This window comes from Pezoporus occidentalis, unplaced genomic scaffold, assembly GCF_034315485.1.
Source record: "Pezoporus occidentalis ecotype Australia unplaced genomic scaffold, CSIRO_AGI_Poc_V1 ctg171, whole genome shotgun sequence".
NCBI lineage: Eukaryota > Metazoa > Chordata > Aves > Psittaciformes > Psittacidae > Pezoporus > Pezoporus occidentalis.
Genome location: NW_026913543.1, coordinates 1 through 23310, shown reverse-complemented (window position 1 = coordinate 23310; position 23310 = coordinate 1). Strand labels below are relative to the sequence as shown.

At 55.1% G+C, this 23310-nt stretch overlaps 1 long non-coding RNA gene across 1 annotated transcript; it reads right to left on the bottom strand.

Moving 5' to 3' along the window:
* Positions 1-8997: 8997 nt before the first annotated feature.
* Positions 8998-21750, bottom strand: LOC134161244 (uncharacterized). Its single transcript, XR_009963899.1, has 2 exons — positions 21614-21750; positions 8998-10158 (listed from the first exon to the last, which is right to left on the bottom strand). It is a non-coding gene; the product is annotated as an uncharacterized LOC134161244 (long non-coding RNA).
* Between the last annotated feature and the right edge of the window lie 1560 nt (positions 21751-23310).

Here is a 23310-nt window from a genome sequence, read left to right as displayed (position 1 = left end):
CTGAACCTTGGGGTTCTCCTGTAGATGTTTCCCCTGGTTCTGCCCCTTTGCCTCCCTGGCATCCCTCTCAGGGATGCATGCATTAGGCAGGTGCAGTCACACCACACTGTGCTCTGCCTTGGCATCAAGCTGTGCTTTCCTTGTGTGTTCAGGGACAGGGGTTATGTCTTGAGGCTGGCAGGACTTAAGGGAGAGAGGTTGGTGATGGTGAGTAGTGGCCTCAGCGTGTGGCTGGTGCCAGATCCCAGCAGGGAGGGAAGCAGGGGGGACCCCACAACCTCTGTGGCCCTGCCACAGCAGCAGGAAGGAAAGGGGTGCACATGGAGTCAGGGTCCTGCTGTGCCAGGGGATCACCTATTGTATTCATTAGGAGAGATGGAGCCCATCCAAGTGCTCCTGAGCTTGAGCAGCCCTTGCCTCTGCCAGCGCTGGGGTGGCCCAGGTGATGAAGCAGCCCCTGGGTGCATGCAGTGAGCTTTGCACGTCCTCAGCTGGAGCTGGGAGCTGGGAAATCCTCTCCTTGCTCCCTGTGCAAAGAGCTGCCCTATCCCAAGGCCAAGCAGGGCCACGCTCAGCCCTTTGTCTTTACAGGGTCTTCTGCCCTATTTATCTTCCCCCAGTGACATCTCCCCTCCCCGTTCCATGCAACACCCCCCAAAAAATAATAAACGGCAGCAGGCTCTGTAAACAGAGCCTATCTCCAGAGCTGTTTGAAATGTAGACAGGCTCAAGTGAATTAGTTCAGCGAGGGCTTAATTGCCGTCCTGTCTGTCAGCGTGCTGCACTGAGGGTTAGCAGGGGAGCGCGGTGGCAGGGAGATGGATGGGGTCCTGCAGCCGGGGTCACTGCACCAGAAACCACGTCCCGGTGTGACCCCTGCTGAGATAAGCGGTCTCTGCACCATCCCCATCGCTGCTGTGACCCTCCCTTGCCTCCCCCCGGAATGAAAACACTGGGAGAACCATGGAATGGTTTGGGTTGAAAGGGACCTTAAAGCTCCTCCAGCTCCAACCCCCTGCCACAGGCAGGGACACCTTCCACTAGAGCAGGTTGCTCCAAGCCCCTGTGTCCAACCCGGCCTTGAACACTGCCAGGGATGGGGCAGCCACAAGGGCTGGGGGTGCAAAGCATGATGTGTTGTCCCTTCCCCACGCCAGCTGGGGGGGTTTGGTCTTGCTGGGGCTCAGGGCTGCCGAGGGGAGTGGGTGCAGTGGCTGATGATGGCAGTGTCATGTCCCCAGAGCACGAGGCACGGCGGAGAGGCTGTGGGCAGGGAGGTGTCCTGGGCAGGAGATGTTCCTTCGATCCCATATGAGAGGAGCAAAGTGTTAATCCTGCTGCCCCTTCCCTGCATCGCTCCTGCATCGCAGAACAGTCCCCACAACCCCAGGCATCCGGCTGCATCCCTTTCACACGCTGCTCCAGCCAGCACGAGCGCAGCTGGCGGGCAGAGGCACTGGGAAAACATCAGGGATAGCCATCCCCCTGCTTGGTCCTGCAGGAAACCCGCCAGGGAGGGCGGATGGGGCCCGGCTCGGTACCCCGAGAGGGGCAGCACCCTCGGGGTACAGTGTGAATGGGGTGTCAGTGCGGGGAGCTCCTGCATCACCACGGGGGGACCGGGCTTTGGCGCAGGCAGCCGTCAGCAGCGCTTCTGGCCGGGCTCTTCCCCACCTCCCCATTAATTAAACAGCAGCTTCTTATGCACGGGGAAAAGGAAGGAGGAAAAGAGCTAAAGATCAGCAAGCCCCAGCCCCTGAGATTCCTGTTTACCCCCTCGAGGAGCACAGGAGTATATTGTCCATTTAATAGAAGCCTATAAATCACTGCAAAACATTTATAAAATAATTGAAGGTAATGGGAACCATTTGTTTAAATAACATCACGTTCATGCCCCAGAGGTGCAATAAAAGTTAGATTAATTGATAGGGTTTTATATCTCGCTGTGAAAAACCATGTCACATTCTAGACACCGACAGTTTGGGAAAGTTGCAAATTCATCAGGCACCCAGCTACTATCAAAATAGTCTCTTCCATGTGAAGAGGCACATTTATATGACCCTGAAGGGTTTTAGGATGAGAACTATTTACTTAAACTGTGAAGTGAACTAGCCAGTGTGAGATCCTGACCCAGATTGGGGTTTTTTTCCTTCCTCTTCTATCTGCTGGTTCATTTTTTTCCCCATTATGATAAAAAGCAAATAAATATCCCTAAACCAAAGGCTTATTCTTAATCCAGGGCTAAAGTGTCCCGCATCCATCTGTGCCCATGAGAATGGCACCTCGGAGGCACCAGGCGAGGAAGCTGGGGCTGGAGCAGGGATGTGGGGCTGGGGGAGCCCTGTGCTGGGCTGCTCACCCCAAACCCCATGGCAGGGTTTTTTTCTCCTTGGCCTCCTCTCCACTGCCAGCCAGGGCCAGCACTGAGCTGCTTTCAGGCTGTAAACTGTGTGTCCCCTCTTCCCCTTTCCCCCTGTAACCGTGTCCTGTGGTTTGTGCGGTTCAAGGGCAGAAAAATGGAACAAAGCATGGGTTTTAGTGAAGGGGCAGGCACTCCCCAGCCCCACCGCTGCTCTGCTCCCCAGGGCTCCCTCGCTGCCCACGCTCTGCTCCAGGTTTGCCCTGGTTTTCACCAAACTCCATTGTCACCTATTTCCCCTCCTTTCATATGCTGAAGAGCAAGGCCAGCACCGAGCCTGGGCTCTGCCAAGCGAGATGGTGGCACATGGGTCTGTCACCCCCTGGCCACCCCATCATCCTACAGCCTCATGGCTCCTGGGTGCAAGCAATGGGGACCTTGCTCTTCTCATTACACCCCTCAGGGCTCCTCGCTAGAACAGCCCCACTGCAAAGGTGCACCCACAGCACAGTCATCCCCTAATGCAGCCCCTCAGGGTGGGTGGCACAATGGGGACCCACCTCTCCGGCAGCCCCCCACCAATACATTCCCAACCAGCCCATCCCTAGGGAAGCACCAGCTCCCAGCCATGCCAAGCGCGTGGTGCAGCCCGGCTTCGCATCAGCTTTTGATAAAGGCGCCCTGTCAAACAAGGGCTGAATAAATCATGATGTGTTACCAAGATGCATTACAGCTTTTAAAACAACCACCATGGCATTCTACCCCACGGACTGATGAGTCTGGGGATGCCAGATCCCTGGCGCTCCGCAGCCTTGCTGGAGCCAGCTCACATCTGGAGTGCAGTAAACGTACCCAGAAGCAAGAAAGCAGCTCTGTAAGGGTCAGGAGTACAGAGAGCGGCTGCTGAGTCCAGGCGCCACCCCAAAACCCACATGCATTTCCTTGTGTAAACACATGTGGCCAAAAGGCAGCCGTGGTCACCTTTCTCCAACGTGAGCCCTATAAAACCGCCAGCAAAGTGAGGAACAATGTCACTATTATTGTTTTAGAGGAATTCCTCCCAAGCAGAAAAGCATAGCCGGGCTGCCGACAAGGGTGTCTTTAAAAGCAAGGGCTGACAATTGACTCCAGAGCTGAGGGGAGGGAAAAAATCCCCTTGGGGTTGATCATTTGCAGTTGTTGGGGGCTTCCAGAGCCACCCGTTAACCTGCTGGGCCCTGCTGCCATAGAGGCATAGATGGGTGTGCAGAGCCCCAGCACACTGGGGCCAGTGCTGAGGAAGCCCCTGGGGATGGGGTGCAACCATGGGGAGAAGAGGGTGCTGGGTTTGGGTGCTGGTGGGAAGCAGCCCTAAAGCTTCTTTTGTCGTAGCAGTGCCCAGTGAATTGATCCACTGGGAAGCCAAGCATATCCAGAAACTGCTCCCAAACCTGCCATGGCAGGGGATTTCACCCCCTCACACCACATCAGTGTCTGCAGCCCTGCTGATGCAATCAGAGCTCCCAGTCCTGGCATCATCTGGGGTGAGACTTTACCATAGCTGGGAAGGAAAACCACTGCTGCCTTCTCAAGGCGGGGCGACCAGAGCAAATATTTGGGGTCTGGAGCTGCTTTCTCTTGGGGGGTCTGTGATCACTCGGATCAAGTCCTTAAAGCTGCTTCTCTATGGGGATTTATTGCCTGGTGGCAAAGCCAGATGTGGGCTGCCAGAAGCAGCACGAGCGACAACCTGGGGCCAGATCCTGCCTGTAATTGGGAATCGCAGCCTGGACCTGCCCCGACTGCAGCCCCATGGCTGCTGGCCATGGATACACTCAGCAGTGCCTGGGGAGGGTTGGGAGGTAGCAATGGGCACAGGGTTCCTGCCAGCGTGGCTTTAACCCTACACCAGAGCTCAAGGTGAACACTCCAGCACCAGTGGTACTGGGGGAGTCCCTGTGGGAGACCTGGACAGGAGGATTTAGGGACAGGACTGAGAAAGGGCTGTGAATATGTACCGAGGCTGGAGGCGTGCAGATAGGGAGAGCCTCCACGCTTCACACCTGATTGGGGTGACCTTGCTCCTGGATAAGGGCTGTGTCCTCCAGTGGACACAGATGAACATCAGAATTTCGGTGATAAGCCCATCAAACAGTTAAGTGTGTCAGAGGCTGCACCAATGCCCTGCAGTTTCTCCAGTGAGTCAGGGTCCCAAAACCTTTCTTTGGGGAGCTTATCTTATCAGGCAGGGCTGCAGTGCTCCTCCAGGAAGCAGGGCCAGCTCAGCCTGAGTAATGGGGCTCTGAGCAAAAGCATTGCAAAACTGAAGGTGCTTTTAAAAAGGCCTGACATCCCAGACAGAGGGGTGAGGAGAGAGGAAGACGAGGCTTAGTCACATTGGCCACAACCCAACGCTGTGGTGCTTCTCCAGGGCAAGGTCTTTAATGTCCTTCCTAGGACAAAGCTTTACATCTGCCTTTCCCTGTGAGAGCAACCTGGGGGCTGTTCCCAGCCAAATCCATTCCTTAATTCCTTCCATCAGAGACTGGGGCCAGCGAGAGGGATGCTGCCGGCATCATCCCAAGGAGCTGGGAAGCCCCTTTCCCCCTGAGGCCACTGAATAAGGGGTCCAGTGGGGATGAGGGGTCCCTCAGCCACTGGCCACAGTGATTCCTCTGGCAAAGGGAGGATGAGCCACCGGGACCGGCCATGAGTGTGATCCTGAGTGGAAACAAACCGGCTGGACAGTGAGCTCCCTCCCACCCTGGGCTGAGCCCAGCCTGAACAGCCCCTGCAGTCCTTCGGGTCCCCTGACCACAGGAGCCAGGCATGGGAACCCAAAAGCCAGTGTAAATAACATGCAAAGGCTGGCCAAGTTTTTAACACAGCTGGAATTCCCAGGAAAGAGGAGTATCAGTGTCTGGGGAATAAACACCCAAAGCCATTCCCAAAAGGAGGAATAACACTGCCAAAGGCGATGCCTTCCCCACTCCTCCTTTCTCCCCGTGTTGATGTGATCATGAATTTCCACCTACTTGGGAAATTCTTCCCAGGGTAAGCGCCAGCATTAAATTAAAACCTCTTGGAGCCTTCCCCTAAAAGCCAGCGTGTCCCAGCCGACATCCGAGCATGCCCATGTGTGGAAGGGCGCCTTCGGGAATGCCTTGCGTATGGTCCCTATAAGCACGTATTGGATGGGATTCCTGGGGGCCGGTGGAACGGGAAGCCTCCGAGCTGCGGGAAGCCTTTGGTTTGCTGCTGCTTGCGTAAATCCCTGGACACACACGCACTGAAGCTGGTATGGGATTGAGGGAATGGCTCGGCCACTTCCAGAGCAGCGCAACCACAGGGTAGGTGACTAGAACACGCTAGCTGTGACATGTCCCCAGTGCTGAGTGGAGCTGGAGGTGGGCTGTGGGGACCTCAGTGAAGGCATGCAGGGGTTAAGGCACTTGCCCCTCTGGAGCCCTTGCAGGCAGCAGCCACAGGACAAGTGTGATTGTTATTGTCATTCCCTTCATTTCTGGCATTTCAGAAAAGGAGCTGCCCTCAGGACAGGGATTCAGAGGATGCTGCGGAGGAGCCGACAGTGTTTGCCACTGGGCTTCTGTGAAGGTGGATGAGGAGGAGCTTTTTAATGTGGGTATTTCATAGCTAATAAAAAATAAGAAGATGGCTCTTTAGCCATAGGGGAAGGAAGTGTCAGAAATGACTGATGGCACTTTGAGCTCCTTGTTGAAATGTGGTCAAAGCCATCAGATGGGAAACGTTTGGGAACAGTTCTGCCACCTGCCCGCTGTTTGCTGGGGACTCAGGGCTGGTGCAGGGCTGCTGGGGGCCAGACCCTTGTCCCCAGGTATCCTCTGGGACTCCTGCTTTGCAATGGCTCAGCATGGGGAGTGTTTGGCAACCTCCTGTGATGCTCATGTAGCCCACCACCCACTTTGCAAGGGCTGGGAGACCTTCCTCCACAAGCACCTGGTGCTAAGACCCACATCATGGTCTGCCCTTTGTGGATGCAATACTGGGGATGGTCCAAGAGCAGGTCACAGGCGAGCTTTGCTGAGGGCACCGCCTCACACAACAGCACATCTCTTCTTCACCACCCTGGGGCAATCCGAGCAGCCCCAGATCCCCACTGCAGTTAAAGACAAACGCAAAGGACCTGGGGGACACCTCCAGCCCTGCAGGGCCTGGCTTGTCCCCAGCGCTGGCCCTGCTGCATCCCCTCCTCCCAGCACCGCAGCATCCCAGCCCTGCTCTCTTTGTAGTGCTATTTTTAAAACACCAAAGGAGAACTCCCACCTCCGTCTGCTGGCAACGTGGCGCGTCCCTCCCGCTACCCGCGGCCGCCAAGAGCCCTGCTCATTTTCAAGCCTGCCCGAGTTAGCTCCAGATCTAAACCCAGCCGAGCAGACTGAAAGGGGCTGCTTGTGTGAAAAGGTTCCTTCGAATTAGCTGTATCTGCCTTGTGATCCCTTTTTGATTGAATGCTTAATAGCAGCCAGGTGCAGGCAATACAGCACGCTCGCCCGTGCCTCTGGAAGCAGCCTGGGAACGCGGGCAGCGCACGGGCAACTCGGTGTGTGGGCTGCTCCTGCCCTTCCTCTGCCTCCCCTTTCATCCACAGGGATCCCAGCCTTTGTTTCCTTCCCAATGTGCGGGAGATGCATCTATACATTTGTGTGTGTGTACACACACAAGCACAGAGCTCTGTTTCAAATGCAGAAGCACCAGCACGTGTGTGTTGTTAATGCAACCAGGTGGGCAGCATGCATGTAACATGTATGTATGTGTGTGAACATGCTCTGTTCATCAGCACTCCCGTGCTCTGCAGCAAGACAGTCACGTGGAGCCCGGAGACATTTTTCCACCCTGGCACTTCCAAATGTGTCTGTTGGTGTTTGAGCCCATTTCCATCCCCAAGTACGCCTGTGCGCAGCCTTACTGCACTGATTATAGAAACACGCTGCCTTCAGAGGCTGTAATAAAAGGTGGATGCCAGGGAGAGAGACTGTCCAGAAACTCCCAAGTTAAAGACACTGCTCTCCTGGAGCATGTCTCTGAAAGCACAGGGCGCAGGCAGGAGTGCTCCTGAAGGCATGAAAATTAACTTCATGTGCCCAATTCTGGGCCAGGACACAGCAGTGCTGCTCAGTGGTCTTCAGTCCCTGTCGCCATGCCAAACCATAGGAGCAGCACTGTCAGGCAGCAAAACTGCTGCAGCTGAAGATGCCCAAGCTGCTGCTGGCTTCCTGTGGCTTCAAGGTCCTTCTTTATCCAATGACTCCATTCAAATACACTTTTTTTCCTCTCCTCCACCCCCATCCATTTCTTTTTCCCAAGTGATGCAATTTCCACCCAACACTGTTCTGGAGAAAGATCTATAGGGTGTCGCTTCCGATTATAACTCCTGTAGTGCTGGCCGAAGCCTGCCTGGCTACTTGATTTATTGGACTCCCAAATCCTCCAAAGAAACTCAATGATTTTATATGAACAACTCCCTCATGCCTGAAAATACAGCATTTGCCAGAGCGCTTTCTCAGTGTTAGCATCCAGAAGGTTATTAGTGCCAATAGGAGAAGAAATTGTCCTGAAGGCTGGGGCAAACACTGCGTGCTGCAGAGGTATGGACCAAGCATACACGTATATGTTATAGCTCATGCTCTCCTGGGCTGCAGAGACACGTATTGGGCTGGTCCCACTGCTGTTACAGGGGTTTTGTCACCTTCAGTGAAGGCCAGGCAAGAGCTGTGGCACAGGAGGATGAGATATCAGCTGGCAAAGAGCCGGCTGGACACAATTAACCTGTCAAAACATTTTCAATACCAAGGCTTCAATGGGATTTAATGAATTTAATGTTTGCACTGGATCAGCACTTTGCACCATGCAGTGGCAGAGCTTCGGAAGCGCTAAAACCAGGTTTCCTCTGTCGCTGAAACATAACTCTGCTTTTCCACCTGCAAATGGGGCCAATAACACTTTCAAGCTATGGAGAAGGTGATAAGATGCAAGGGGAAAAGGCGCTGTACCACAGCCAAGTCATTCCCTTCTATCCCAAGGTTTCAGGTGCGTGCAGAGGAGAACCAGTGAAAGGCCTGTTCCTTCTCCTGAGGGGAAGTGTTTGTAGGATCAGGGCGTATTTAGACATGGCAGAAATGGGACTCCTAAACAATGGGCCAGGGCAGCGAGCCCCGCGCTGCTGCCACTGTTCCCACACCGCAGAGGGTTTCCAGACTCGCTGCCTACCTGCCTGCAGGAGTAAAGCTGTCCAGATCCACTGCCAGCGCTGGGAAATTCCATTTTAGGAGGTGATGGGAACAGGGTCAGGCATTTCTAACCCCCCACTTTCTTGCCAGAGCGGATGATGTGGGCTGAGGGGCTGGGAATGTGCTGCTGCTCTGCTGCCTGTTCCCCCACCTCTGCTGGGTGCACATCCATTGCCATGCACACTAAACCTGACTGCTGATCCCTGCACAAGGATCCCCCCACCTCGAGCACATCACAGTGGCCAAAAATCCAGCACAACCCAGCTACATTCCCCCACCCGCCTGGGTTTGGTGCCGGGGCCCTTCGCCTGCCAGTGCTTTGTGTTGCTTATGGGATGAATCCTCTTCTCCATTAACGGCCACAAAATAAATTGGTCTTAAATGCTAAACTGCACCAGGGCGAGCAATTCATACAGATTTACTTTGGGTTTGTGTAATTAGCAGTGGGGGATGTGCAATTCTCCGCGAGGCAGTGTGCAGGAGCAAGAGCAGGCTGTTTCCTATGGAAGAAATCAAGGCAGGCTGAAGAAAGGTGTCAGTGTTCGCTGTGTGAACAGCAGCGGGGCTGGGCTCATTGAGCTTTGGCCCAAGTTTAGGAAATAAAGATGCGTGGTGCCAGATTGCTGCTATGAAGTGAGAGGGGGATGCTGCTGAGGATCTGGGATGCTGGAGGTGGAGAGGGAGGGGCGGCACCACGGGGACAGAGCGGATAATGGGCCACCTCCACTTGGTCCTTGGAAACCTCCCTGTGAGTAGGGCCTTTGGAAACCTTCCTCTTTCCCCTCCTTGTACTGTTTGTGCTCAGCTCAGTCCCCCTGCACGTGCACGGATGCAGGCGTGCGTGGGGCGAGCTGCTCACAGCGAGCAGATGCAGGAGGCACATGTGCTGCGCTTGGCTTGCAGCAGCGCTACATATGCAATTTTCTCATTTACGCCCACAATCAGTTTATAATCTCTGGCCAGAACTTCATCTCCTCCATGGGAAGATTTGGCCTGTGGAGAGATGTCAACTCGAAGGCGAGTGGGAAATATGAAAGGGCTCTCTATGTGGAGAGCAGCTCAGTTTGCCTGCAGTACACAACTGTGGGTTTTCCATCCCTCTGGGTTTCTGCTCCGAGACATCTCTGCACCACAAGCCCTGCCTGGGCTGCACCGAGTGCTGCCTGCGGTTGGGATGAGCCGATGGCACTGTACTGACACTGAGCCGTGCTCCTGTTGGCATTCCACTAGCTCATGGGGGTTTGCAGTGCAAGAGGGACAGGAGCCATGGTTTGTGTGAGGGTAAAACTGGGATCTGTGCTGGTTTTTCAGCCCCCAGGCGCTGGGCATCCATTTGGGACTGCTGCTGTGTTTCGTGGCTGGTGGGGACGGAGCTGGCCTGGATCTGAGCGGTCCTGGTACGCTGGCTCCGTGTCGAGGAAGCATCAGATCCATCATCTGCTTGATCCCGGCCACCCAAGTAGCACCCTGGGATGCTGGGCTCCCTCTTGGCCCTGGAAATGTGGGGTGCAGGCAGCATGCTTCCACACTGCCGGTTTGGCACTGGATTTCCTTGGGATTTAATGGAAAAGATAAGAGAACAGAATAAATGGGGGGGGGGGGGGGAACACGACACACATGAAAGAGCTGCTGGTGTGCAATTGATCTGCTGAATCAGCCACCCCTCCGGAGGGTGGTAAGAAATCCTCTGGCTAAGAAATGCAGCTCTGGAGCTGCGGAGCGGTTGGGAGCACAGCAATGAGCCCTGTCCCAGCCCTGTCCTGGCTAGAGGTGTGCCGGGCGGGATGCTGCTCTCACACGTGCAGTGAAGGCGTGTGGCCTCCACCGCAGCCCCGGCAGAACTGAATTGTTTTCTGCAAGGGGAAAAAAACAAAACAAACCAAAAAAACCCTAAAAAATTACAAAATCATTTTGGGCCGAGATGGAAACAGGCGATAGCGGCAGCAGCATGGGCTGTTCTCCACCTGTTGTTATTTTGGTCTGGCCCAATCAACCTGCTAGCCAGGCTGGAGCCAGAGACCATCTGGAAAAACTGCCGTGTTTATAAAACTGACATGGAGCAGCACCCCAGGGCCCTGACCTCCCACACGAATCTGGAAGTGATTAAAATGGCCCTGCCTGCCTCGGCGGCGCGGAGCTGCCTGCGGAGCAGCCACCGCCTGCATTTGGAGTTCTCATCAGCGGCACTGGGAACGCGCGCCCTCAGCCCAGCTCCCTGCACGGAGTCCCCCGCACACAGGGGGATGCTCTGGGGAGCAGGAGGGCAGAATGTGCCAATCCAGCTCGCCTTTCCCTACCTGGAGCTGCCTCACTCGGCACCGCATCCCGGTCTGGGTGAGGGGCACACACCCCAGGCTGCGGCAGCCCACCCATCGCTCCCTGCCCTACATCAATCCCTCCGTCTGCAGCGGTCCTCTATTTTTACAGCTAGCTGGAATTAAACAGTGAAATAGTATCGGTGAGCCTAACTTCGGTGGGAATTAGAAGGCGAGCCTCAGCACCAGCAGCAAGTACGAACCCTGACAAGCTGGCTGTGAGCTTCAGTGAGCTCAGGTCACTGCTGTGGGACCAGAGCCATGTGCAGCCCTTCCCCAGGAGCAGAAAGGCTTTGGTGGGGATTTGGGTTGGGTTCCCTGTTTGGTAAAGCCCTCCCCAAAGGGGTGCCCTCCCCTCTGCACTGCTCTCAAACCTCCCACCTCCAGGACACCACTTATCAAAGCAGCTCTGTGTCCTCCATGTAGCAAAGAGTAAGTGACCCCACAGCCAAAACTCAAGCCGCATTGGACCTTGCTGACCTGCACTGGGCAGGGGACGTTTGGCTGGTTTCAGCCTTGCCTAGCCTGCTGGGCAGTGGTTTAATTAGGGAGGTGTGAATAACGAATTATCCGTGCCTCTGAGCCATCCATGGAAAATTCAAATCAACCTGCTTTTGGTTTACAAGACGTCAGAGAGCTATCTGCCAAGAGAGAGCGGGGGGAGGAAGAAAAGCCAGACTGTGTCTTGGTGGGGGCCAAGGAGCGGGTGGAGGCTGCAGAGCGGGGTTGGAGGTGATGCTGTGTGGTGCAGCCTGAGCCCAGTTGGTGCTGGCTGCTGGCACATGAGGAAAAGGGATGCTCAGTCCCTCGGTGTGTGAGCCAGGGCTGGAGCCACCAGGCTACGTGATGGATGGAACTCCTTGCTCCCATCTCACCTACAAGCGAGCGGGTAGGCAGGGTGGTCACTGCAGCCATGGCCAGCAGCTGGGGGGGACAGTGGGTCCTTCTGTGTGGGGTCCTGCTCCCTGGGCTCCCTCTAGCTCCTACTGGTCCCAGTGTAGGTGTAAAACCGGTCCTCTTCCCCTCCCAGGGGTCCTGCTGGGGCTGGGCAGTGATGCTGCTGGCACCCCAGAACAGATGGGGAGCAAGGGAAGGGAGAGACCCCCTTCCCAGCCCCATGGGGTGGACACAAACCCTTGCAAATGGGGCTGCTGGGATTTATAGTGACAGCTTCAAGTAAACACTTGCTTCATCCTGGCACAAGGGGACTTAATCCCTGAAAGGGCCCTGGCCTTGGGCCTGGAGGAGCCCTTTTTGCTGTGTTTGTCTTTGTCCCTCCCCTGTTTTACCTGCTCGGCTGTGCTAAGCCCTGGCCCTGAGTTTGCTGCTGCCACTATTGTTCCTGTGTTATCAGGGGAGGATGATGGGGACAGGGACCGGAGCAGGAGGGGCCGGCTGGGCTGCAGAGCCTGGCTTGAACTTGGCAGCTCTGCCATTGGGCACAGCTGGGCAGGATGCTCCGGGAAGGCTTCCCAGCAACACACTTCTCCTTCCCTCCAGGTCCAGCTCGGACCTGGCTTCGATGGCAGCAGCTCCCTTCCCTCCTCCCCAACTTGCCCTGCAGTGCAGTTCCAATGTGCTTGGGTAGGGATGCTGGGAAAGGCACAGCTCCCATGGCTCCATCCCAATCCAGGCAGGATTTCTGATGGAAGAGCATGCAAAATTATCAGCCTGAATTTCAGACACTTTAATCGGCTGCTGATAACGAGGGGGAGCCTTGTGCTGCTGCTGGGGCCGAAGGCTTTGAAACAGGCAGAAAATAGACCTGTCACGTCTTTTGTCTGGGGCCAGCTCTGCTCACTGATCTATCAGATGAGTAAACCGATACATATTAACCCAGAGCCAAAGCAAACATATTCTGAGTGTTGAAGAAGTTCAGATAAGTCCTTTCCCCCCCACCAGGAAGCTGGAGCTGAAGCCCTGACTTGGAGGAGCCAAGGGGTCCCAATCCATCTTCTGCACCCCTTTCCTGGGGTGCGTGGCTGCGTGTGCCTCAGTTTCCCCTGCCCTGGGGAAGGTATGGGACCCTCCACCATGGGTTTGTCCTTGGGGGTCCAGCCCCCATCCTGAAGTTGCCATCACTGCTCTGCCGCGGGGAACGTGTGCCATGGGAGCACTCCCATCATCAGCCCCCTCTGCTTGTCGAGGTTGTTAAATTCCCCCCCAGTTTGTAAAAGGAAGGGCCAGTGGCTGATAAACCCTTGTGAAAGGCCGGACGATAACAGCAGGTAGCACCACAGATAAACCCTCCTGCCCACCCCTCTCTACCCATTGACCTGCGGCTGCCAACTCCCTCTGCGGGCTGCAGGTACTGCAAGGCATTACCAACCCCCTGCTGTGTTACAGCCTCCTATAAGTTATGATTAAAACCTATTACACAAATAGATTGTGGAAGTAAATTGTGCTTCAGGGAAGTTGAATACTTGAAACCACAGAAAACCCCCACTATTGATCCAATTACTTGCCATGGGCAATAAGCACTTTGGCCACGTCAGTGGTACTGACCTGGGTTTCTTCTCCCTTGGTACACTTGGGTTGGGGGGAGGCAATTCTGGGGTGCTGGGACCCACTGTCTGGGCAGTCAGAAGTGAAACACTTCACAAGGACATGAGCATTTTGGTGCTTTTTCCCTGGGAAAGAGCAGAAATGACTCATGCTGAAGGGGGATTTTGGAACAATGATGTTGATGCCTGATTTTTGATAAGTCTCAAAGTTTCATTTCTACATGATTATCTTGGTTAATTTTGCTTCAATTTTGATATTAAGAACCATGCTAGTTACTTCTGCTTCGAATTTTCTGTTAAATGGTGTGCTAAATACATTGTGAATGCAATACATTACACGGACATGGTTATTTGGATGGTCCAAAATTCCATTTCATATAAATCACAGTCTAGGAATGAGAAGGAGGGTGTATCCCTGGGGTGCCATACAGAGACTTTGTCCCCTTCACCATCACCTCCACCATTCCCATGACTGGCTATCCCTGGCCCTGCTCCCCTCACCCTGGGGGCTGAAGGCAGATGAAGATGGTTGTTGTGGTGCTTCGCTAAGGACAGTGGAGGGAAAAGGGAAGTGACTTGTCTCAGTCACCGCTGGGCTATGTGTCACTGGGGAAGCCACCCGCGTCCGGCCCTGCTCACCCTGTCCAGCTGCACCCGACCTGGCATCTGCCAAGCAAACAAACTGAGACACCCCCGAGCTGAACAAACAGACACCGCTCTACGGGCGGGAGGGCAGCTCCGGGCCGGGGGGCGCTGCTGACGGCAGGTTTGGGTTGCACCTTGCAGGGATAGGCAGGAACCGGAGGAAACCGCGGCTGCTGACAGCCGTGCCCGGGAGTCCGGAGAGGAAACCAGGGCAGCCCCAGCACCGTGACCTTTCCTCCCGCTGGGAATGCGCTGCCTCAGCAGGAAATGCTTAGGGCTGGCTCTCCTGGCTGATGGGATGCTGCTCCCCATGGCTGATGCTGCGGGAGCCCAGGGAAGAGGCTTCAGAGAAGAGGGACGGCTGCACAGCAGCTCACCCACAGTGGCTGCAGCAACAACACACTGAGTCATTTGACTTCTCACATGGGTAAAAGGAAAGGGATCTGGAGTGAGCCCCGGTGCAGAACAACCCACCTTGTGGGTCAGGCTAGCTCTCACATCCCACAGTGGGGTTTCCTAGCTTCTGAGTCCCTTGTAAATAACATTTAGCCTTTTTAAGTGGTAAAGAAGTTATCTGGGAAATTAGGGCAAAGGGTGGGAAAAGCTGACATTGAACCCTGGTTTCTGTTCTCCATCCACCCTTTGATGTATTTCTGGGGAAAAGCAGCATCCCACTCAGGGTATGGAGCTGCTTGACTGCACTACAGGCACCTGAGTAGCCCATAGGGATGCTCTGCATGCCCCAGCCCCTGCCTGCTCCTGAGTTATAAGCAGGCATGAAATACAGGATTGCCAAAAGGACAGGGAGCCTGGCTCAGCTGGCAGAGCCCCATGTGGGCAGGGGGAGATCCTGGGCTCAAACACTGTTGAGCAAAGCTCAGCCCCATCTCGGACAACAGCATCATGCAGGGATGGGAACCATGCTGTAAACCCTATGTGCTCCCCTCCAACCACCAACCAAAACACTTGCTCAAGGAGCAGCCTGTGCTTGCTCAAAACTGAGCCCAGGTGAGCCCATAATGGGATCCAGGCTTCCGCTGAGCACAACTGGAGGTTGCCAGAAGTTCAAGCCAGGCTGGGGTTCAGGTCTGTAATGAAACCCTTGAGTCTGGGGGCTGCTCACAGCAACTGACACAGGAACAAGCAGCTAAGGACAAACTTGGGAAGGGTTCTGGTTAGCTGGGCATTGCTGCTGGCAACAGCAGTGAGGGGAGATGGTTCAGTGGCAGCAGAATCGGTCCCCTTCAGTGCAATACCAGGAGGAGCCCTGGTGCACACACAGCAGAAGACACCCTGCATAGGAAACGGGAGCCTGTTTCGGTGAGGAAACGCCACAACTGCTATTTATTTGCAGAGGTTTGTTTTCATTAACTCCAGCGCGAGTCAAACCCTTCCTGCCAGTGCCTCACCGGAGCGGAGCCTCTGGCTGGCACCGCTGCTTCCCTGCTTGCCGGGTGGAAGCTGGGCAGCAGGAAGCAGGACAATGTGGCCAGCAGCCCCGGTGGTGACCAGCCCTGTGGTGTGCTGCTGGCAACTGTGCCGTGTTCATGAGCTGCAGCCCCGCAGGGCTTTCCTGATGAGCTGTGTGCATGAATCATGGGCTGGCTGGGAAGGGGAGAAACACAGCGATGATGGAATGAGTTGGGAGTAATGCCTCTGAGGGAGCTAGACCGGCGCTGGGAACAGCTGCCTACAGGATGGTTAGAGCTAATTTTAGGGGTAGGATTGGGAAGACATCCCATGGCCAAGCTCTTCATGCCTTTGCCATCACTGTGGTGCACTCAGAGCCAGGCAGCCCATATATCCTTATCTCCTGCAGCCAGCAGGAGGGAGGCACAGGGTAAGAATAGCACTGCCATCCTTCCTGGCATTCCACCTCCGTGGGCCAGGGATTTCCTGAGCAGCACAGTGCCTCTGCCGTGGATGGTGGATGCAGCACCATGGCTGTACCTGACCACACTCTGGCTGGCTCCTGTGCCATGCTGTGCAGCTCTGTGCCAGAGAACTGCTTCTCCTTCTGTCCCATCCAAAAGCAAGAGCTGGGGGCAACCACCTACAGTTGGTTCAGATGGCAATGGCAGCGATTCATGGGGTAGCCAGAGAGTGTGGTGGGGAAAAGGGCCCAGCCTGAGCTGGATGGACCAGCTCTGAGCAGCTTCAGCTCAGAGAAAGGACCCTCTGCAGTGAAGAAATAGGGACATTTAAAACCACACTAGTGACAGCCATCAGAAACACATGCTGCTTTCCCAGCCTGTTCACTTTCCCCCAGAGATGCTCTAGTGCGGGTGAAAGCAAACCAAAGACAAGTAGTAAACAGCTTTTACTTCTCCAGCTGAAAGACACAGCCATCTATGCCCTCCACCTACAGACACCAGGATGCCACATGAACTATTACATCCACAGCCAGCTGCTCACAAAACCCATCTGAGAACACAGCCGCTGCAAACCGCACAGCCACACAGACCAAAGGGCTTTGTGTGAGAAGCAGCCGGTTCCCCACTGCTTCCTCTGCCCCGCTGCCTGTGACCCACCGCGTCCTCCGGGCCCGGAGCCGGCCCCGGCAGGAAACAGGTGGGATAAATATTTGTGCAAAGCAAGTGAAACTCCCCTTGAAGGCCATGCAATGTGTTTCCCTCGCAGTGGTTATGAATGGGAAGGTAACGAACCAGCACTGCAGCAGGTGCTGCCAGGGCGGTGTGGGACCAGCGCTGCTGCCTTCCCAGGGAAAGTGAGCCCATTACTCTTGCTACACCAAGGCAGGCTCAGGAAGCTGCTGGGGGTGCGGGAAAAATCAGCCCTGGAACGACCCAGGCACTTCATTGCTGTGGTTCAGCCTGAGGCCCTTGGGAGCCCTGCAGCGTAGGGACTAGCATACCCAACCCCAGGTGGGACCACCACATCAGACCCCATGCTGGTGGGACAGAACAAAAGCTGTACAGTCCCACCGTGATGTTTCCAGAGATCCAGAACCCTATGTAAGGCTGGTTAAGAGAAAGCACCAAGGGACCATGTGGGTCTGGTGCCCTCTGCAACCAGCATGTCACTGGAAAGGATGTACTGTTGGGGAGGGAGCAGATCATAGAATCATAGGATGGTTTGGAAAGGACCTAAAGATCAACTAGTTCCAACCCCCTGCCAAGGGCAGGGATGACTCACACTAGATGCAGAAGCTCTTTCTCTCCCCTTGGAGAGGTGGTCAGGATTTGACCCTCTCAGCCCACCAGCATCAATGCTATGAAGGAGGGGAAAATGCACTGCAGTGATGCTGCTCCTTCCCCCCCAGGAACACTACTGCGGGAGCCTGCTGCTGTGGCACCTGTTTCCAGTGGTGTACGGATTAATTCAGAGGCTATCTTCAACTAGAACTAAAAACTGAACAAGACTGAGATCTCCAACAGCTTCATCGGGCTCATTTCAGAGCCAGGCAGTGGGAAAGGAGTGGGAATTTCTGTCTCAATCAGTGCGCACGGGGAGCCGGGACAGCACAGGATACAGGCGCCTCTGAGCTAACACGCACTCATTACAACCCCGACATCTGCTCTCTGACCTCTTGTGCTCCGACTGCTGACAAACCTGCCCCGGCTGCCTTCCCCCCTTGGACTTCCTCCTCCTGCCTGCAGACACCGCGGGCTCCCCAGCGAGGGGCAGGTGGGAGCCACGGGCACCCGCGCCCCTCCCCGCGGCGCTGCGGAAGCTGATCCGGTGATTTGGGACCGGAGGGTGGGGACGGGCTCCGCAAACCAACGAGGGTTGCACAAGAGTTTGCTTAAGGGCTTGTGACTGTAGCCTCATGCTCAGGTGCTCCGGGCAGGCAGGGAGCAGCCCTGTCCTGGGGGCCAGGGCTCTGCATCCCCATCCAGGCACAGCTGGACATGAGATGCTGCAGGAGTGCTCTGGGGACCACCACCACCCCCTTGGACACTGGACCTGCTAGATCCAGCCACAGCAAAGAGCCAGCTGCTCACATCCCCGTGGGGTTTGCAATCCACCCAGTAGAAACCAGCACAGCCGATGCAATCCATTCCCCTCTTCTACCTCTCTCCCTTTTCCCCCGCCCTCCCTCTCATTCCCCCCTTCCCCCAAAAGCTCTTTGTCTCCGGGCTCTGTGGAGGAAGCAGACCTTCTGAAAATAAACTCTTTCTGCTTTGATCTGGTTTATGGGCACGCACTGTTTATAGCTCCGTGCGTACGACTTGACACCTTCCCACCTGCGGCCCCAGCAACTGCTTCTTATCACAGCCACTTTGGATATTAACAGGCCAGCAGGGAGGCAATCTGGAGGTCCCCAAGGCCCCCGGCCTACCCCCACAGCCCAGCACCCTCTCCAGCCACTGCCCCTCCCCAGGCAGGAGGGAGACCTGCTGGTGTCCCCCTGCATGTGCTAATTGCATCAACCTATGTTTATTGGGATGTTTATCTAGACTAGCAATGATGGGAGGGTCTTCATAGGTCAGATCCCCACAGGAACTGGCTCACTTTGACCTGTGCTTTCAGCACATCCCAGGACGGTTGGGTTCCCATGCCTTCCTTCTGACCTGGTGGATATACACATTCAGGGAAGAAGGACAGGAAAGGCCTGGAAAGCCCCAGATTCGCTTTAATTTGACATGCTGAAGTGTATATTGAAGTAGGTGTCACCCACCTGCTCTGGGGACTGGAGCCCATTCAGGTTCCACAGCCTGGCTGGGTCAGTACTGGTCTGCTTCTCCATCACTGGAAGGAGGGCAAGTACCTCTGCTTTCTCTGGAGCCTGTTTCATGACCTCTCTGCTATAGCATCCTGGAAAGAGCCCGAGATGCTGCAATAAATGAGTCTGTTAATAAACAGCATCAAGCCTGGGCTGTGCTTACAATCATCTTTTATCCAGGATTGCCTTCAAAACACCCACCAACAGGACACCTCTGTGGCAACACGAAGTGGTGACATGTACCCAAGAACAGATCCAGGCACGTCCCCTGTGAGGCCTGGCCACACACTGCTCAGCTGGGCTGCACCAGCAGGGATCAGGGAATTATAGTTGACAGCACAGAAGAGCTGTCAAGGTTTTGGACATCTCCCCTCCAAAAAGCTGGGAAGAGAATTGACATTTCAAGGCTCATTCCCAACAGAAAGCCTTGAACTAGACCAGCTTAAGTCAGTTCTTCCATCCTTATTTATATGCTTCCAAAATACTGCGTTTTCACTTTGAACAGACAGAATGTTTTTAAGTGCATTTAATTACCTAACATTTCATGGGGAAAATAACTCATTTAGGCTAGGCAAAAAAAAAATACGTTTTTGACACAGTTGCAACCATGGGGGCATATTTTCGATTATGAGAAGTTAATCAGAATCAACTTTTTTCCACCATATTGCTTGCAGCACACCGAGTTTTCAGTTAACAGCATTTCCCTAAAACATTCCCAGTTGGCTCCAGTAGCAACACTTACATCATACCTCTTGCTGCACTAAAGGAGATGGTTGGTAACACTTGAAACTCCCATTTAAAGCTGATACAGAGGCATAATGGGGGGTGGTGGGACGGACATGACACTCCTTGCCACAAGATACTTGAGGTCAAGCACCGCTGCTGTCAGAGGCAGGTGATGCTGACTGCCCCGGGCACGCTGTGCTCAGGGCAAGGGGCTCCAGGTCACAACCCTGTGCTGGCATGCCTGAGGGGAGCAGGGAGTTCCTGCCCGTGGGGCATGGGCTCGGCCCAAGCACCTGCTCCAAGGTCTTGGGATGGAGTTTCCTAATCTCCGGGCAGGCTAATGCAAGCGGCATGTTGCACAAGTGGCTGTTATCGGCATAGTTTGGGGCTTAGTGGTGGCGCTGTGAGGGAGGGGATTGCTCTTGGCTGTGGAGCGCTCCAGCCTGCAGCCAGGCGCCAAGGCTGGGGAACAGCCTGCACTGTCGTGCTGCAAGCCAACAGCTCCAGCACAGAGACACATGGAAAAGAGCCCAGAAATCCCAAGGCTTGGCCCGGCGCATGGAGTGACTCGGTCTTGGCATTCTTCCCTCAGCACACCGCTGCCTTCCCAGGGATCCAGCCACCCTGCGGACCACGATCCCCCAGTGTGGCAGGACCAACACCTGGAGCTGCTGTCTGGAAGTGGGAATTGTCATGTAAGACACCCAGGGGAAGGTCTGATCCTGCTGTGCACCAAGTCCCACACAGGCTCTGCACCATGCATCTCTCAACCTTTGCTATCCACCCCATCACCTGCAATCCAAACCCCAGCTGGGTTGAGCACGAGAGTCCCCACCACCTCCCCAGGGAGCACATTAACGGCAGCACCCCTATTCAACCCAAACTCTGCCCCTCTCAGTCAAATCTGGCCCTTCTCTAGGGCAGACACTTGCTAAGGCAGCACCACATAGGCAGGATCTAGCTGTGCTTCATGTATTAAATATTTGGGGGACACCGTACGGGAGCAGCTACACTGGTGGCAGAGGGACCTGCAAAGCCACGTGCATGGGAGGACAAGTTTTGGCGTGACCAAAGGGCTGCAAAGCATCTGGCATGCTTCCCCTTTTTCTGCTATTAACTTTTATCAGGGTAACTCACAATTGTTTGCTGTGGCTGCAGGAATGCCCTCATGATCTGCTACAGCATGAGCACACACAGCCTCACAGCACCCACAGGAGAGCTGAGCACTCACAACAAGGTGCTGGCTGTGAAATAAGGCAGGGGTTAGCATCACCTATGAACCCCAAACAACTACAACAGCAGAGGAAAGTGAGGCAGCTCTTGTTACAGAGCCTCCTGAGGACACACCATCACAGGCAATAGAGGAGTACTGATATCCAGGGGGTTTAGGGCTACTCCCAGGCCCTGGAGTGAGCACACGGAGCACGACTGGACAGTGTGCCCATGGGTGCATCAAGAAGTCAGCTGTATGTCCCCATCAACCAGGGTCCAGTGCAGAGGCACCTCTCCTTTCCCCTCCCCAGCTCTGTGCTTGGGAAGCAAGGGCCAGCATCCAGTGGCCACATGCCCAGATACATGCATGGGGGGAACAGGGCTTGGCTCTGCTCATGACCCCCCTCCCCCCCATATTACTGGCCTGGGGGTCTCATGGCCAGGAGTAGTGATGCCCACGCTGGCTGCACACCATCAATCACTGCTCAGCCACTCGGTGCCTCCCACCCCGAGAGCTTCTTGAAAGAAACTCCTCATTTTCAACACCTACTTAAGGCTCTTGAGGCCGCGCCACTGCTGGCAGACGTGAGCTCATGCTGGTGCTCACAGGCATGTGCTGCCCTGCCCCAAGGCTTACACCCACAGCAAAACAGCTCCCCACTGCACCAGAGGGCACCAGGTGAGCCCCACCTGAAATGCAAAAGGCAGAGTCACAGACAGCCCCCCCACTGCCTGTGTGGATCTCAGAACCTCATGGTTTAAATAGGAAAGCTCCTCCTCTGTGCTCAAGTGTATCTTCATAGTCTATTTGAAGATGTGGGTATTAGTAGGTGTCCCCTAACTGGGGAGCACAGGAAAGACCCTGTGTTTGCATCCCCAGCTGATATGAGAACAACATCACCAAGTCTGTGACTTACCAGCACAAGAGTTGGAAGTGAGCTTCATGCTTCATCTCCACAGAGAGGCCCTGCTGCCTTGGCATACCCACACTGTAGAGATGGAGCATGGTCCTTAGGATAGTGCTCCAGCCTGCCCTTAGGCAGCCCAAGACCTTCCCTCCCCAGGTGATACCCAACAAGGGCAGAGCTAGAGGAAGGTCCTATTTCAGTGGGAAGCTAAATGAGGCAGATGGCTTTCAGCTGCTCCTGTGACAGGGTGTGAGCAATCATGCTCTGAAGCTCCTGCTAAAGGGTCACTGTGCTTAAACACCACCTCCCTACAGGCAGCATCAGCCACAGGCAGTGCTGTATCCCAGGGTACACATGCCACCAAGGGGACTACTCTGGGTACACAGAAATCGGGTGGTGGCACCCAAGGGGAGACTTGCCCTTGTCCCCGTGTGTAGAGGCTGGAGCTGACTGTAAGGCAAAGTCCATCCCTGCTCTGGTGCCACCGCAGAGGGGCAGTCCCAGCACCCTGGGTTGGAGGAGCGGATGGCTCTCTTGGCTGCCCACCAGCCCTTGGCCACCACAAGTGTTTTCTTCTGGCTGGCCGCAGCCCTGGTGGTGTGTGAAGGTCCAAGCCCCGGGGGAGGAAAGCCTTCGGTGATTTCCTCCTGCTCTGCACAAGCCACGCTCCTGTGAACACCACATGAAAGGGCTGAGAGGGCACAGGGAAAGTCCCAAGAAACAAAAAGCTTTGTGCCCTGGAAATGGGCTGTCTTGCCAAGGCAAATCAATGCTGCCCAGCCAGAGGTGCCAGGTTGTGCCAGTCCATCCAGGCAAGAGATGCACACAGATGTGTGCAGGGCCGCTGAGCAGCCCCAGTGGTGCACGGGTTTCCAAGACATTTATGGTGTACAAAGCAGAAGAGGGGTCTGATCTGGTACAGAACATGGGTCTGGGGTGAGGTCCACTGCACCCTACAGAGTTACCACATGCCCCAGAGGAAAGGCAGGAGCTGCTCAGCATCATGGACAGACCGAGTCTAGGTGGGGATAAAGGGGTTAAAAATCCAGGAAAAGCTGCAAATGGATTTCACAGATGGCCCTTTAGCCACAATTGCAGACCTTCGAAGGCTGCACTCTCCGGTTGTGGGGGTCCCTGGACCCCAGTGCTACCCTGCAGGCCATGGGGAAAGGGTCTGGCCAGCTCTTGGGGACTCCCATCCCCTCCAGCACCCCCGGGAGGCAGCTGGGGCAGAGGCTGGGACACAGCAGCCTTGGTTTCAGCTGGAGGCATGGAAAAAAGAGAGATGAGGTCACTGCAAAGCGGTCGTGTAGGATGTGATACAGGAGAGGAGCGGGGAGCATGGAGGAACAAGGAGCTATTGTAACCTTGCAGAGCAGGGGAAAAGCCAGCTGTGGGGATGGCAGGTCACCTCCTGCTCACACCAGACATTCGGGGGGTTAACTTGTCTGGGGTCACATAAAACAGCTCTAGAAGAGGAACTGATAGAAAGAGGTGGTGGAGGGTGGTAGATGCATTGACACAGCTTTTCTCTTCATTGCACCATCCCTGCTGGGATGCCTGTTGCAGTACAACAGGTACTGGTGCAAACAGCTCAGGTACAGTGAAACAGCTGGAAAACACCTGGCACAGCGCTGGAATGCCATGTGAATGTATCTGCCCTATTCAACCCCATCCTTCCAGCCTCTAGGGCATTGGCCATGGGA